The following is a 13,456-nucleotide window of genomic DNA, read 5'->3' as shown; positions in this document are numbered from 1 at the left end:
GTAAATTATGGAACCATAATAATAAGGCTACAATAATATTGAATGGTAAGGGTGAGTTATTCCAACCAATTGAAATCAGAAGGGGGGTTAGTAACAGCAGGGTTGCATCCTGCCCCCTCTTCTTTTTAATCTTTTCTTTTAGGTACAGTTATGGGAATAGTAAGGACGTTTTTGCCCAGGCTAAAACATACCGCTATTGGGTGGCTTGTCTATGTGGACAACGTGGTGGTGCTAGATAATGCCTATTTTTTTGTATATGTAAAAGTGCAAATATTTATTGGAGTATGCCAGAGAGAATGCATTAACAGTAAATATGTGTATTATTAAATGTATGTGTTTCTGGAAAATGAACAAAATCCATCAGGCTATGGTACCAGTGAGTCAAAAGAGTAGGAAGTTATACATATCTTGGTTATGATGTAGAAGAGATGAAGGGGAACTGGAATTCCAGCAGAAAATGAAACTGAGATCACAACTACTATGGTTTTGATCAAAAAATGTGTATGTGATACAGCTGGTTATAGTCTGATTGGTGTGGTGTAGATTTACAGCCGTAGGTTATTTGCTGGTATAGTGTATGCACTGGAATTCTCTTATTTTGAATTAAATCAATAGGGTGTGTACTAGAAGGGCTAATTTGGAGGAAACCCCTTGGGTTGTCTAGCGCTATCCCTGTTGAAGACATAAGAATAGAATTGGGTTTCACCTCAATGGCAACTCTTACGAAGATTAATAGGGGTGTTTTATTCATTAATATATAGACTGCAGAAGGAAATCCTCTATTAGATATATTGAAAAAAGTTCTTATGACGGTGTCCAGTGGTGAAATGAAAGAATTTAAAGCAATTAATGAGCGCCTCTTTTTGACTATTGCATGGGCTGCAGCTTTCGAGCAGGGGCACTGATTTCTGATTAGATCATTCATGAAAAGTGCAGAGGGATGGGACTGGACATCCAATCATGAATATATTGGAAAATTGAAATCTCTGAGTACGTAAGTTAGAATGTATTTTCAGTATAGAAAACCACAAAAGTATATTTATCAGTTTCTCTCCCCCAAGCTGAAGGGGACGTTTATGTTTATAAGATTCAATAAATGTAATGTGTTTGTGATCGGAGGGGCCTGGGCAGGAGTACTGATAGACAAACACATCTGTCCTGTTTGTAGCATACCAGGTACTATGTACTGGCCTCTTGTCCTGTATTCCCAAGCATATAACTGAGGTTTTATGGTGTCCATGTTGAAGATATGACTGAAACTCTTGGTGAAACGTTCTGGCTGCGTTGTATTTCTGGCCAGAGTTTATCTTTGGTATTAGCTGTTAAAGGAGTTTGGACAGAGGTGGAAATACAATTGAATAATGTATCTTGTGTATTGGTGGAAGCAGTATGGACTGTTATTCGATAAGTGCATCTATGTTTTAAGTGTGTTTTATTTGTAGTGTTACTGGTGATCCACTGTATGAATGGGATTATGTAAACATCTGGTGCCTTTGTAGAACGGGAAGATTGTAATGATGTTTTATGATTTAGCTATGTATTATTGAAGGGAATGATATATTTTATAGATTTTATGGATCCTTATTGAATTATAATGTATTTGGAAAGTTTAGGATTGATATCGTAGATGATGTTCATGTTTTAAATGCATGTACAGTTATATTAAACTGTATCAGACTAGTAATAAAATAAAACATGATACTCTCCTATCCAAGATCTAGTGTTGGTTATAACATTCTAAATTATATTAACAGCATAATAGACTTTCTAAAATGCCATTATCTCTTGCTATTTCTCTTACAAAGTTACCTTGGCCAATAGCTTGCAACATTTCACTATCTTGGAATGATAACACCTACTCCAGTCCATACACTTTAAATGCATGTTAAATAAGCACTATGTGCCACAGTCTTCAATGTTTTGGGACACAAATCAGATGCAATAGCACAACTCCTAATTTTCATCAACATTTTGAACCACCTTATAGCGTTATGACTTCCTGACTTGGGCTGTGTCACTGTGCTTAAAAACCTGCTCTATGGGGTAAGTGTGGCTAAGTATAGTACAGCAGTGAGACTGCCGGAAGCTTGTAGCAGGAAATGAACTGAGCCTGATGATAGTGTTTTTATAGATGTATGGTGGTGTGGTGAGAAGCATTTTGGAGTCATACTATATCATTATGAGATCTAAACTTGGGCTGTATCAGTGTGCTTAAAAACCTGCTGTATGTGGAAAGTACTGCAAAGTGCATCTAAGTGCATTTCTGTGGTGAGACTGCTGGGAGCCTGTGACTGGAGTCTAATGGCACTGATGGTTGTGGCTTTATAGAACTACTGGTGCTGTGAGCAAGAGCATTTTGCATCCATATCACAACGTTATGAATTCCTGACTTGGGCCACGTCAGTATGCTTAAAACCTGCGCTATGCACAAACGTGTACAAAATATGTCTAAGCGAGCCCTGCAGTTTTGCATTCTGGCAGCAGGTCAGAGGAAAGCAAAGACATTAAGGTCACCTCATATCTTTATCAGAGCAGACATGGCATGCAGCAATAATTTTAAAAGTAAGAAAAACACAGCAAATGATTTGGATTATAGTTTTATGCCACAAGAAGCACCAGGTGAATCCTCTAAGAACAAAGCACAAAACAGGTTCACCTATGTCTAGGGTTAAGGGCAGGAAGTCAATATTCCCCAGGAAAAATGATGGGTTCTAATGACTACTAAGGAATAATGCAGATAATGGAGCGTCTTTGGAAAGCTCCGATATTAAAAAGCAAGAATGATCACACTGGTGGACAATTCTTTAAATCAAAATGACCTGACACAAGGCTCATCATTTATTTGTTCTTGTTTAAGTTTAAGTTCAAGTCCACAACCCAACCCCTGTAGATGTGAATTCCATGAGCCTCACTTTTGACAGCAAAAGAGAAAGACCCATTCTTAGCACATAGTATACAGGGTAGGGGATCTAAGGCAGATGGCATTCTCGTGAAGTACCTGAATACACCAGCCCTGCCGACTATGGAAGCAGTACACATGATGTTAAGCTCCTTGGTCTCTCTACATGAAAACATCAAGAAAGAACTTGAGGTTCATTCAGCTGCTCTTGAAAATATATTTGAAAAATGCTGCAGGTTGGAGAACAATATGCTTCCAGACTCTGCTCCAACTAATACTAATAATGACTTTCAAGGAGACCTGCAAATTGATATGCAGGCAATGCATTCACTCTCAAGATTACGTCTAACACCTATGTTAACTAACTCAGAAAGATCACAAACAGTGATAGAAACTGTAGTTTCCACAAAACATATGTATTCTCTTACCATTCTACCCCTGCAAAAGCTAAGGAATCACTTCAATCAAATAAAGGCAAGAAAAAACTAATGTTGATACATATTAGAAGACATACAAAATCAAGGAAGAGGAAAAGGAAACTGAATTTCTCTGTTATTATGGTTATTAACCACTGGATTGGTTATTTATCAGAGATGGGTGCCTCTGAAATGGGTGTAATAGCATCATATGACAAAGAGATCTCAAATGTCTCTAGAAAGGATGTTGTGGTGAAACTAAAGAAACACAAACAAGATCTAATCAAGAGGGAAAAACAAGAAGACATCAAGGCACACATGATCATTTAAATAATCTATTGAGATAGAAGCAAGCAGGGTTTCAGAGGCAAGGTTGGTCCCCAAAGGTCTGGACTCTATGTTGGGTTCAATCAACAGTCTGGAAGGGCCCTTCGTAAATAAAACTCAGAATAAGGAGTGGTTAATGGATACACATGGTAAAGGTTTTTTAGATCTCACCTTACGGGAAGAGTGGACATTTGATTCTCTCTGCCTTCCTGTTGAATCTGTACTTGAGAGGAACTCTGTTGTGTTGAATTGATCACAGATTTTATCACTCTTTGATGAAATACCAAGAATTCAGGTTGTTAATTCATCCGATAGTGAATTAGTGGAATATGATGTGGGAAATGAGATGGGTTCTGCCATTGTGCATTTGAAAAAAAGGCAATAATGCTGTTGATTTTACCAGACCTTTAATCATTCCTGTATTACATTTCAATGTCTTAACAATACCAATAATTTAGCAGAGCTCGAAGTTAAAGGTTAAAGGTAGGAATGGTGAACCATGATTTTAATAGACACAAGTGTAAAAGTAGGTGTAGGAATGTTGCCAATTTGGAGTTGAGAAACAGTAAGAAATTGAAAATAAACACTGTTAATTGCCAAAGCCCAAAAAGAGAAGTTTAGTTTGTTAGATCAAAAAACGAGTTGAGTATGGATTGGTTTTCGTAGCCTACTATGTTCTTAATGGCATTGAGGTTTCAGTCCTTTACCATACTTTGGCTGCAAACCTCGTCCCATTATCTCATGGAATAATACAAGAGGGCTCACTCACGTTTTAAAAGAATCAAAATTAGCACATCATCTAAGAGAAGTTGATATGATATGGTTAAAAGATATCTTATTTATTGATGGATATGTTAGCTATTTGTATCCAGCAACCCAGGGCATGAAAGGACCCTCTTTTGGCAGCCTGGTTATATTAATTAAAAAAAATGCACTAAATTTGTGATGAAGGTTGTTGCCTGTTAAAATGAAGGACAATGAGGGACATTCTTGCAGTAGTAACACTTGGGGTAGAACGTAATTTACAAATTGTTAATCTCTATAATCTACATGATATCTATAAAACTACTAAAATGCAATATTGAGAATTTGGTGGTAGACAGGAGGGGCGAAAACCATCTTGCATGTCTTCCACGCCCTTCCTCTCTGCCATACAAATGCTCCAGCATCTGCACTGGCATGGATTTTCATGTTGGTTCAAATGCTGGCGACCCCTACGGGATCCATTGTACATTCTCCCTGCCAATTGGGAACACTGCATTGTAAGCAGTGTTCCTAGTTGAATTTAAAGCTTTTTCCCCAGTTGAAATGTAAATTTCCACACATAGAGGGTGGCAATATTTACTGCCATTTTCTTAATTTTCACTTGTTTTCATTTTTCCAAGGAACACATTTCTGTTATTTATAAAGGGTCAGGCAAAAATGTGCAGACACAGCTGTAGTCTAATTCGTTAACGATGATTTAAACAGTCAAGATCTATCATACTTAATTATTGATGCATACACATTAACCACTCATACAAAGTATTTTTGAAAAATATCATGAACCATTACAGACATCTATAAGTGCCAGTGCATCACTCATATAAACGTGCAAAACATTAGCTAGTGACAGTGCAATACTTGCATAAGCATAGTCATTTAAAAGTGCCAGTGCTTTACATACAAATCTCAAAATTAGTTGCATGTAATCCTAGGCAGTGTAGGTGCAATAGCCCAATGGCACGCTATCATCCTATGAATATACAACCAGACCAGAGTCCAACTAGTGTGTTACAAATCACAGTATGATACATGACATGTGTTTGGTGTAACACACATACAAAGTAGGGTATCCATGAAACAGCAAAGTAGTTAAATCTAATAGCTCCAATGGTGCCCCCACTAGTTTTGACGACCCCTTCCTAATGTCGTCTTCCTCAGGGCCAATCCATTAAAATCAAATCAAACAAAACCAATTCGAATATACTAAATAACAGTGACTACAATCATAATCACAACACCGCCAAAATACCAATTTATAAAATGTTACGTGTGCTAAAGGTATGCGGATGAACCAATAACCACCCCTTATTCAGAGGTTCATGTCTCAGCAAAGTTGCAGTATAAAGCACAAGCTAGTTGGGATCAATACATCTCCCAAACTGCTGGTCACATATCCCCAATTCATATGAGTCAATAACCTACACCTCGACACACCTTATAAATGGTAACTTCCTCACTGCTATTACATACCTTATCAGTTCTTCCCAACTTCTCAGCTGAATTCCCAAACTTGAAACACTTTAAAGCCTTGAAACCAGGGTCGGACTGGGACAAGAAGTAGGCCCTGTCACCCAAAAAAAGTGTCTCACCCCTCGCCTCAAAAAAGTGTCCCACCCCTCGCCTCACGACCCTTGACCTCTGATGACATCACCAGAAGTGATGTCCCGCGAAGCGATGAAACACAACCTTTCACCCCATGACAAAACAGGAAGTGGCATCAAATAGCATTGTTCCCAAGTACACTATATAACTGTGAATCCAAGCAGACGTCCAAGGTCAAATGATATGTTATTGTATAGCACTTACGGTTAAGCTCTTTTTTATAGAACAAATATGCATACAATATCACCCAACCTGTGTTGGTACTCATTTATCGACCTAAGAAGGATGAAAAGATTTTTGAAAGAAAAACATTGAAAAAAAAATTGTTTTTCAAATTTCTTTTTTCCAAACCGGCACAGGCATGGCCAGAAACCAGCCCCCAGATCCCAGGGACGATTTCGGCCTGGTCAGGGGCCGAAAGGCTGAGGGGCCAATCCAACCCTGCTTGAAACACTTGTGTATAGGCGCGTTATAAATGCCATATCATATCATAATAAACATCCCAGAGTCGACACCTCATCAAGTAATCAGGAGCATTCCAGCACAAGGTAGCTCTGTGCAAGCTTAGCCCAAGACAAATGGGAACATTTTTTCTCCCATATATGTAATCACATATTTGAATTAAGGGTAAAGCAGTTGCCAAATCCTAAATGGACTGCCACAAATACAAACATCATAAACTTTACATTTTGAAATACCTTGGACATCTTTTAAACCATTCCGATTGATTAAAGTGCTTTGTATTCTTCACTCGGACAAAACACGCCCATTAGTCGCGTGTATGTTCACATAACATGCTCTGTAAAACACAGAGATTACCAAGTTATGGTCACATTCAAAAGCTCGAACGTCTAATGAAAAGAAGGTCCAGGTACCGACTAGATGTAGTATATCTCATCTAGTTTTGTTCAAATAGTGGCATTCGCTTGCATGCCAAATCCACAGATTAAGCGGACAAAAGCTGTTCACTACTCGGCATGGATATAAAAAGCAGACTGCACAACAGCCAAGCCAAAACAGTACCTTTCCTAGTGGCCATAATGGTACGTGTCTAAGATGCACTAAGAAAATCAGCACTGCACAGAAAGTTCCACACATCAATTGCTAAAACTGTGTTTGTAGTTATATTGCTATCCACAATGTTACACGGTATTAGACTGCATTAAACAGGAGTAAGCTTTCTAATTTAGATCTGAACAATTATTCACAACAGCAGATTCACTCTTTACATTATAGTGACCCCATGTCAAAACCAAAACTGAACTACCCCTAAACTCAAAGTACTAGGACCATTGGAATTAACTGCCAATGAATGCCATAAGTAAAATACAGCCTTTAACGCTAAAGTTGAGGGAAAGAGAGGAACTGCACGCATGTCAGGAGCACATCATTTCCATTGTGGGTGGCGCCTGTGTATGGGAGTGAGGGGCCAAAAGGCCCCCCGTCCCTCCTCTCCTTAGTGCAAACTTGGACTATGTGCCTCCAATGGTGGGTGATGCCCCGTGCCCTTAAGCAACGTCAGCACTGGTTGGCATATGTATAGATGGGAAAATTGCGCAGGACACAAGAAATCCATCTTTGTGCCCCCTTGACGCCATCTTGGTAACTAGGCCTCACTGCGATAATACGAAAAGGCTTCTCTCCCTTTTTGCAGCGCCGTGCACGCAGCACACATAGCCCCCACATTTTCTCCCACTGTGTCTGGAAAACTCAGCGGTTCCATTCTCACGCTGAAGCCGGAGGTAATTGTAACAAAGAACTAATATAACAACCCACTCTTCCTCTGAGATCACTACCCTGCATGTGAACCGGCCTGAGCTGAGCATCCATCTCCACAAATCTGTCCATGCCCCCTCACCCTCGCCATTGGAAAATTACTGCCAACGTAACCCTGTGCCCTTGCAAGAAATTCACTTGATGTACCAAAGGTGTGACCCCCACCATGATGCCCACCAAGCAGACCCCTAACTAACATTACACCTCTGTCTCCATATATCCCTTCCCAATACTAACACGTACCAGCGTGCCTTAGAGTCTTTACAAGTCCAGACTCAAGCTTCAATCAATGTTATCTTGATGGACAACATAGTCGTTTATCCTGATATTCAATATAAACCTCTGTTATTAACGATGTAAATAAGTGTAAGACATTTATCGGTTTACAGTGATTTGTTCAAACGCATTTCAAAGTAATTATTTATTGCATGCTTCATAGAGATGTATTATGTTAGCTTAGTTGAGCGATCACCCCACCCCGCAGCAACCTGACCTTCACCCCTCCTGGACACCGGCAACAGATCATGTGAAGTCCATCCTCCTGGCAAAGGAACAACCAATCCAGATGGAACTATAACGTCATCGCCATATGTGCCTATATTGTCCAGCCAATCATGTACTGCTTTGATGCCCTATACTAATTGAGTCATGTATGACAAAATACACCTTTATAATATGATGTAACGGTAATGTTTGCCAGAGTGCTCTCAGGCAGCAGAGTTCTTTGGATGCCAAATATATAAAATATCTTTGAACTCACGCAACCTGTCCTCTTAGCCTTATTCCCTGTCCGGGGATTGTCTCATTTATTCTTTTTCACATCTAAAGACGGGGAGGGTGCCTACACCTGCCATGTGAGCATGACAAGCAGCACTCTCAAACAAAGGTAAACCCTGCCTGGCATACCAGCATGCCAGGCAGAATTTACTCACTTGCACTGCAGAGTGAAAATGTGAAGGGCAAAATGTTGCATACAGCTTGTGTGTTGCCTTTTGCCCTTTTGCCCTTTACATTTGCACCCTGCAGTGCAAAAGATGAAAATTTGGCAGTAGGGATCCGCTTACTTTAAAGCGTAAATGTAACAGGTCTCTACTGCCAATTTACTCATTTAAACACAATTAGCTCCTTTGTGTGGAAATGTGTTGAGGCGTCCCTAAAATCCCAGATAGTCCCAGAGGTATTGAATTCAGTCCAAAACAAGACTCATTGATGCATGACAAAACCCAGCTTTATTAACATGGAGACAAATCCGGGACAGCATACAAGTATTGAAATCTCACTACACTCAACATGTTAATAAAAAAAAAAACATTTGCTTGCAAAGTATTAAAAATGCATCATCAATGATGTCACAATGTAATATCAGTTTACAAAACATATGGGGAATGGGGATAGGTTAGTGGGTTTGGCTACATATAGATTCCATAGGGGTTAAACATTTCATTGGGTTACAAGTGGCTGATGTCTCCACCTGGAACCACCCCTATATTGATAACAGTACCAATACATCATCTCTGCGACAAGTAGTTAGTTGGCATACTATTTCATGGGTGGTGTGACATCAAGGATTTTGATAGGCTGGCTCTTTACTAACCAACCTTGGACACTTGACAGGTCATCAAGAAATGAGATAGACTAAGAGTGGGTGGAGAGAGGCCAATGGACTGCTCTTCTTCCAATTAAAAGTTACCACCCCCATTCTCAGGCAATGAGACCAGGCAATCCCTGTGTTCTTGGTCTTGCACAGTGATTCGTGTCTATGTGTGATTTTAGGGAGTAGCAGGCACCATATCTGTGTTTTTCTTCTAATGAATGGCCAGTGTTTTCCATGTCTAGGCCACGTGCTAAGAGACTGTGGGCCTCATTATTACTTTGGTTGTCTGAAAGCAACGGTGCCGGTAAGCTTACCAGCACCATTGTTTCTGGACCGGCAAAGTACAAGTCTGCCTGCTGGAGCCATTGTGCCTTATGGGCCTGACCCTGCCGGGCCCAGCAGCCATAGTAGGAAGACTGTCACAGAAGCACAGGCACCATTAGCAACAGTGCCGGTGCTTCCGTGGTCCCATAGGACTCTATAGAAATGGAGACTTACAATTTGCTGGTGCCTGACTTCCCGAACTGCCAGGGTTGGAATCCCCCGGTGTTACTTGGAAGTCAGGTGCCAGTAAATCATTCCAAGTCCGGCGGCAACTCGCTGGTATCACCAGCAGGGACACTGCCTGACTCGAAATGAGGCCCAGTGTAGGAAACTGAATTACCTTATATTTATGAAGGTTGTCACTAATATGAATGTGTGTGTTGTGTTTTCTCTTGCCACTGAGGACACTCTTGTGTTATTGTTCATGGAGTGTTTTGGCTTACTGTTATACTGCACCTGATATGATATGATATGATATGATATGATATGACATTTATAACGCGCCTATGCACAAGTGCTTCACCTGGCTATCAAAGGCTGTCTGTGCCTTTCTGAAATATTAATTAATCTAAGAGTATGCTGTTTGATCTTAGGAATCATTATCTCATGCTTTCATTTCGCCGTCACAATCCTCCCTTAGTTCCTCTAACCTTGGTACTTGTTGCCAGCTACTGTCTGAACTTTGCACCTATAAGTGCTTTTGTGGATTCAGCTCTTTGAGCTTTTTCGAGGAAGCCTTGATGCCTTTGTTATTTCTGAGACATGCTGTGGCCTCCATCTTTAAAAAGATGGCTGTCCAATTATACTTTAATTTCCATTTTAGCGAGCTATAATCATGTTTCATTCATGTGGCACAGTCATGTTAGTGTTCTTCATGTTTTATGGATGTTATGGTAGTATTGTTCTAGTCTACATGTATATATTACCTAGTGTACATGTTCTTCATGTGGAATACATGTTTGCTTCATGTCTAATGCATGCGCTTTTTAAAGTTACAACGTTAGCTAGAATGCTTTTGTCATCTTCAGCTCACATTGTCTCTAAGCCCTGCTGTACCATTGGGGGATAAGGGCAGAAAGGCTGTCTAAGGGACTAACGTCTCTCGACTTTGCAGTGTTGGTGTGGGGAGGGCCAGAACCTATGGCTGACATATTCATCTGCTCCCAACACTTCCCCTATGGTCCAGTCCTTAACCACACTCATTCTTCTGCTCACCACCAGATAAACCACTTTGGGTATCCTTATTTTGTTCACCCCCTGAAGCTAACTCCATGTCTCACGTTTTCTTCTGGACTCCAGTTCATGTAACAACATTCCCATTCAGAAATAAAGTTTACCCAGTGCTCTGTGTAATTGTCGGTTATGTGAATTTTGACACAAGAGGTGCAACAGGACTCTCCATTGTTGCATATGGGGGATTAAGCCCTGCCACTGCTTTTAATGTTTTTAATATGTATAACCTCTATACTGTTATTGATGGATCACTGCTCTGAGAAGGATGAGCGATGTGTGTCGTCATACACCCCTTGTCATGCTGTTTGAGCATCCATTCCTTGGTACTTGGCTGGCAAATTGAATGGTAATAATTTGGAAGTAGTAGTCAAGTTTATTTGTTTGGGTTTACGAGTGAACTCAATTCCTCTTTTGAAGAATTCCATCAAAAGTGAAAATCAGAAAATCATTCCTTTCTCATCCAATATTAAACATTTTGAAAGGAATTATTTTGAGGTGAATATTACTGGCTCCATTTTCTAAATCTATGTAAGGTAAAATGTTTTAACTAGTGGCACTTATTGGTTTCTCCCCCATCCCGGGTTCTAATAAACAGTAACTCCAGGCTTGCAATTGGCAACCATGTAAACGCAAATTAAAATATATAATAAATAATACACACATGTGTATGTGTGTGCGCGTTTACATGATTACATATGCAATAAAAGCAGCTCAAATGGAAAACTCATGTTAAAACGTTTTCCCAACTTGCAAAACTGTGAAGTTGAACAAAACTCTGCAAATAAAGTTACAAAGTTGGGCTTTTCACAGAAGTTTGATGACATAATAATACCTTTAGTCACTTCTAGTGGCAAGATGTGCAGACAATCATGTTAAAAAAAAAACATTTTTGTATTTCACTTAAAATGTTCAGCTACCAACCTTTTATCTGCAACAGATAACATGGCTCTGGCAAAATATTAAATTCGAATGCACAATTGCTTTTAAATATAACTATTTTATTTTATATTTTGCTGAATGCTACTGTGCTATAATTAAGACACCTCTTCAGCATAATTAAGACACCTCTTCCTCTTTATCCAAAAGGAGTTCTCCAAGCATCTGTCTCTTCGTGATATACGTGATTTGACCGAGGCGACATTTCGTATTTGAAATTGCTGAATGCGCCAATGCCGAATTTGAAATGCGTGTCTCGGTCAATTAATGTTCCCCACCTGTCCCCCTACTTACCTGTTGGTGGCACACCTCATTGGGTGCCGCCGACTCCGCCATCACTCTGCAATGCTGTTTCCCTTCACTTACGAATATGGGAACCGGCGCCGCAGGGTCCTCTTTGTTTTCTTTTTCTTGTAACTTTATTTTCTCAGGAGCGAGGGACACTCCCGGTATTGTGAACAAGGAGGCGGGGGACACCCCCACAACCTTCGCTCCCCTTGTTCACTATAATTGCACCAAATGAAATATTTATTAGAAGGTTTTGGCTGTACACAATTTTCATTCAACCGAAATTCGAACAAATATCACTTTCATTTATTTTTATTCAACATCTTCTACGGATACCAGCTCTTCCCAACTAAAGCTATTGTGCCCCAATTAAGCCTCCTGGATACATGCTGCTCTTGTCTGGCCCAATAGTGCATAGGTCTGCAATTTGCAGCTCTCCAGACGTTTTGGACAATTATTCCCATTACTTTTCACCACTGACCAAGTTGTCTAAGGCTGATTGACATTTTTGCCAAAACATTTGGAGAACCAAATATTTGAAGACTCCCTTGCTAGTGCATCACGCACAGGTTTTGCTGTGACAGCCCATAATGCTAAGCCTAAATTATTTTGGTCATTGCTGGAAATTCCAGGAAGAGACCAAGACCATAAACCTGCAGCCATATCACTTGTTAAGTGTGGCTAATAGGACTGCCCGTCTGCTCCCAAACATGGGCAGAAATACAGAAATACAACTGAAAATAATCACATTTGCTTGCAACATAATTCCCGTAAGATCTCACATGACCTGCACCCTACTTAACCATTTATACCAACACTCCCAATGTTTTAGTAACAGCACATTCATATTGGTCATATATTTTTACATTCTTCTTCCAAAAAAATACTTCTACCCAAATTCAATTAGAAATGTCCCCTGACCTTAAGGACAGAGATTGCTGTAAGCAGTTGGGAAGGATTTCCATTCTACATAGGGAAAGCCACAAAAGAAAGGAAAAAAAAAGTCAAAAATGTTAGCTGCGTTGAGACAGCAAATACTCTTAGCTATATGAACCACTCCAGGTTTTACTCTTTTGACAAATGTTGAGTTTCAAATCCAAAATATTCGAATCAATCGAGCTGAGTCAAGCCCCATTGTTTTACTCCTCTCGGGAGGATAGCTCAGCGGCAACATGCTCGCCTTGGAAGCAAGAAGACAGGGAGCAACAAAGGTTTGATCCCGGGGTCCGCGCTTAGAAACCCCTGGGCATTAAGCATGTTATACATAACCTATAATATCATACTAGGGGCAAATCT

General features: G+C 40.0%; 1 protein-coding gene across 2 annotated transcripts in view; it reads right to left on the bottom strand.

The window, feature by feature from the left end:
- The window catches only part of LOC138525566 (interleukin-18 receptor 1-like), a 574,775-nt gene that overhangs the window by 128,485 nt on the left and 432,834 nt on the right, over nucleotides 1-13,456 (bottom strand). The window lies entirely within an intron of this gene.

This window comes from Ambystoma mexicanum, chromosome 7p (assembly GCF_040938575.1).
Source record: "Ambystoma mexicanum isolate Mex_15411 chromosome 7p, UKY_AmexF1_1, whole genome shotgun sequence".
Lineage (NCBI taxonomy): Eukaryota > Metazoa > Chordata > Amphibia > Caudata > Ambystomatidae > Ambystoma > Ambystoma mexicanum.
Note: the sequence above shows the minus strand (reverse complement) of the source record. Positions and strands in the feature narration are given on the sequence as shown.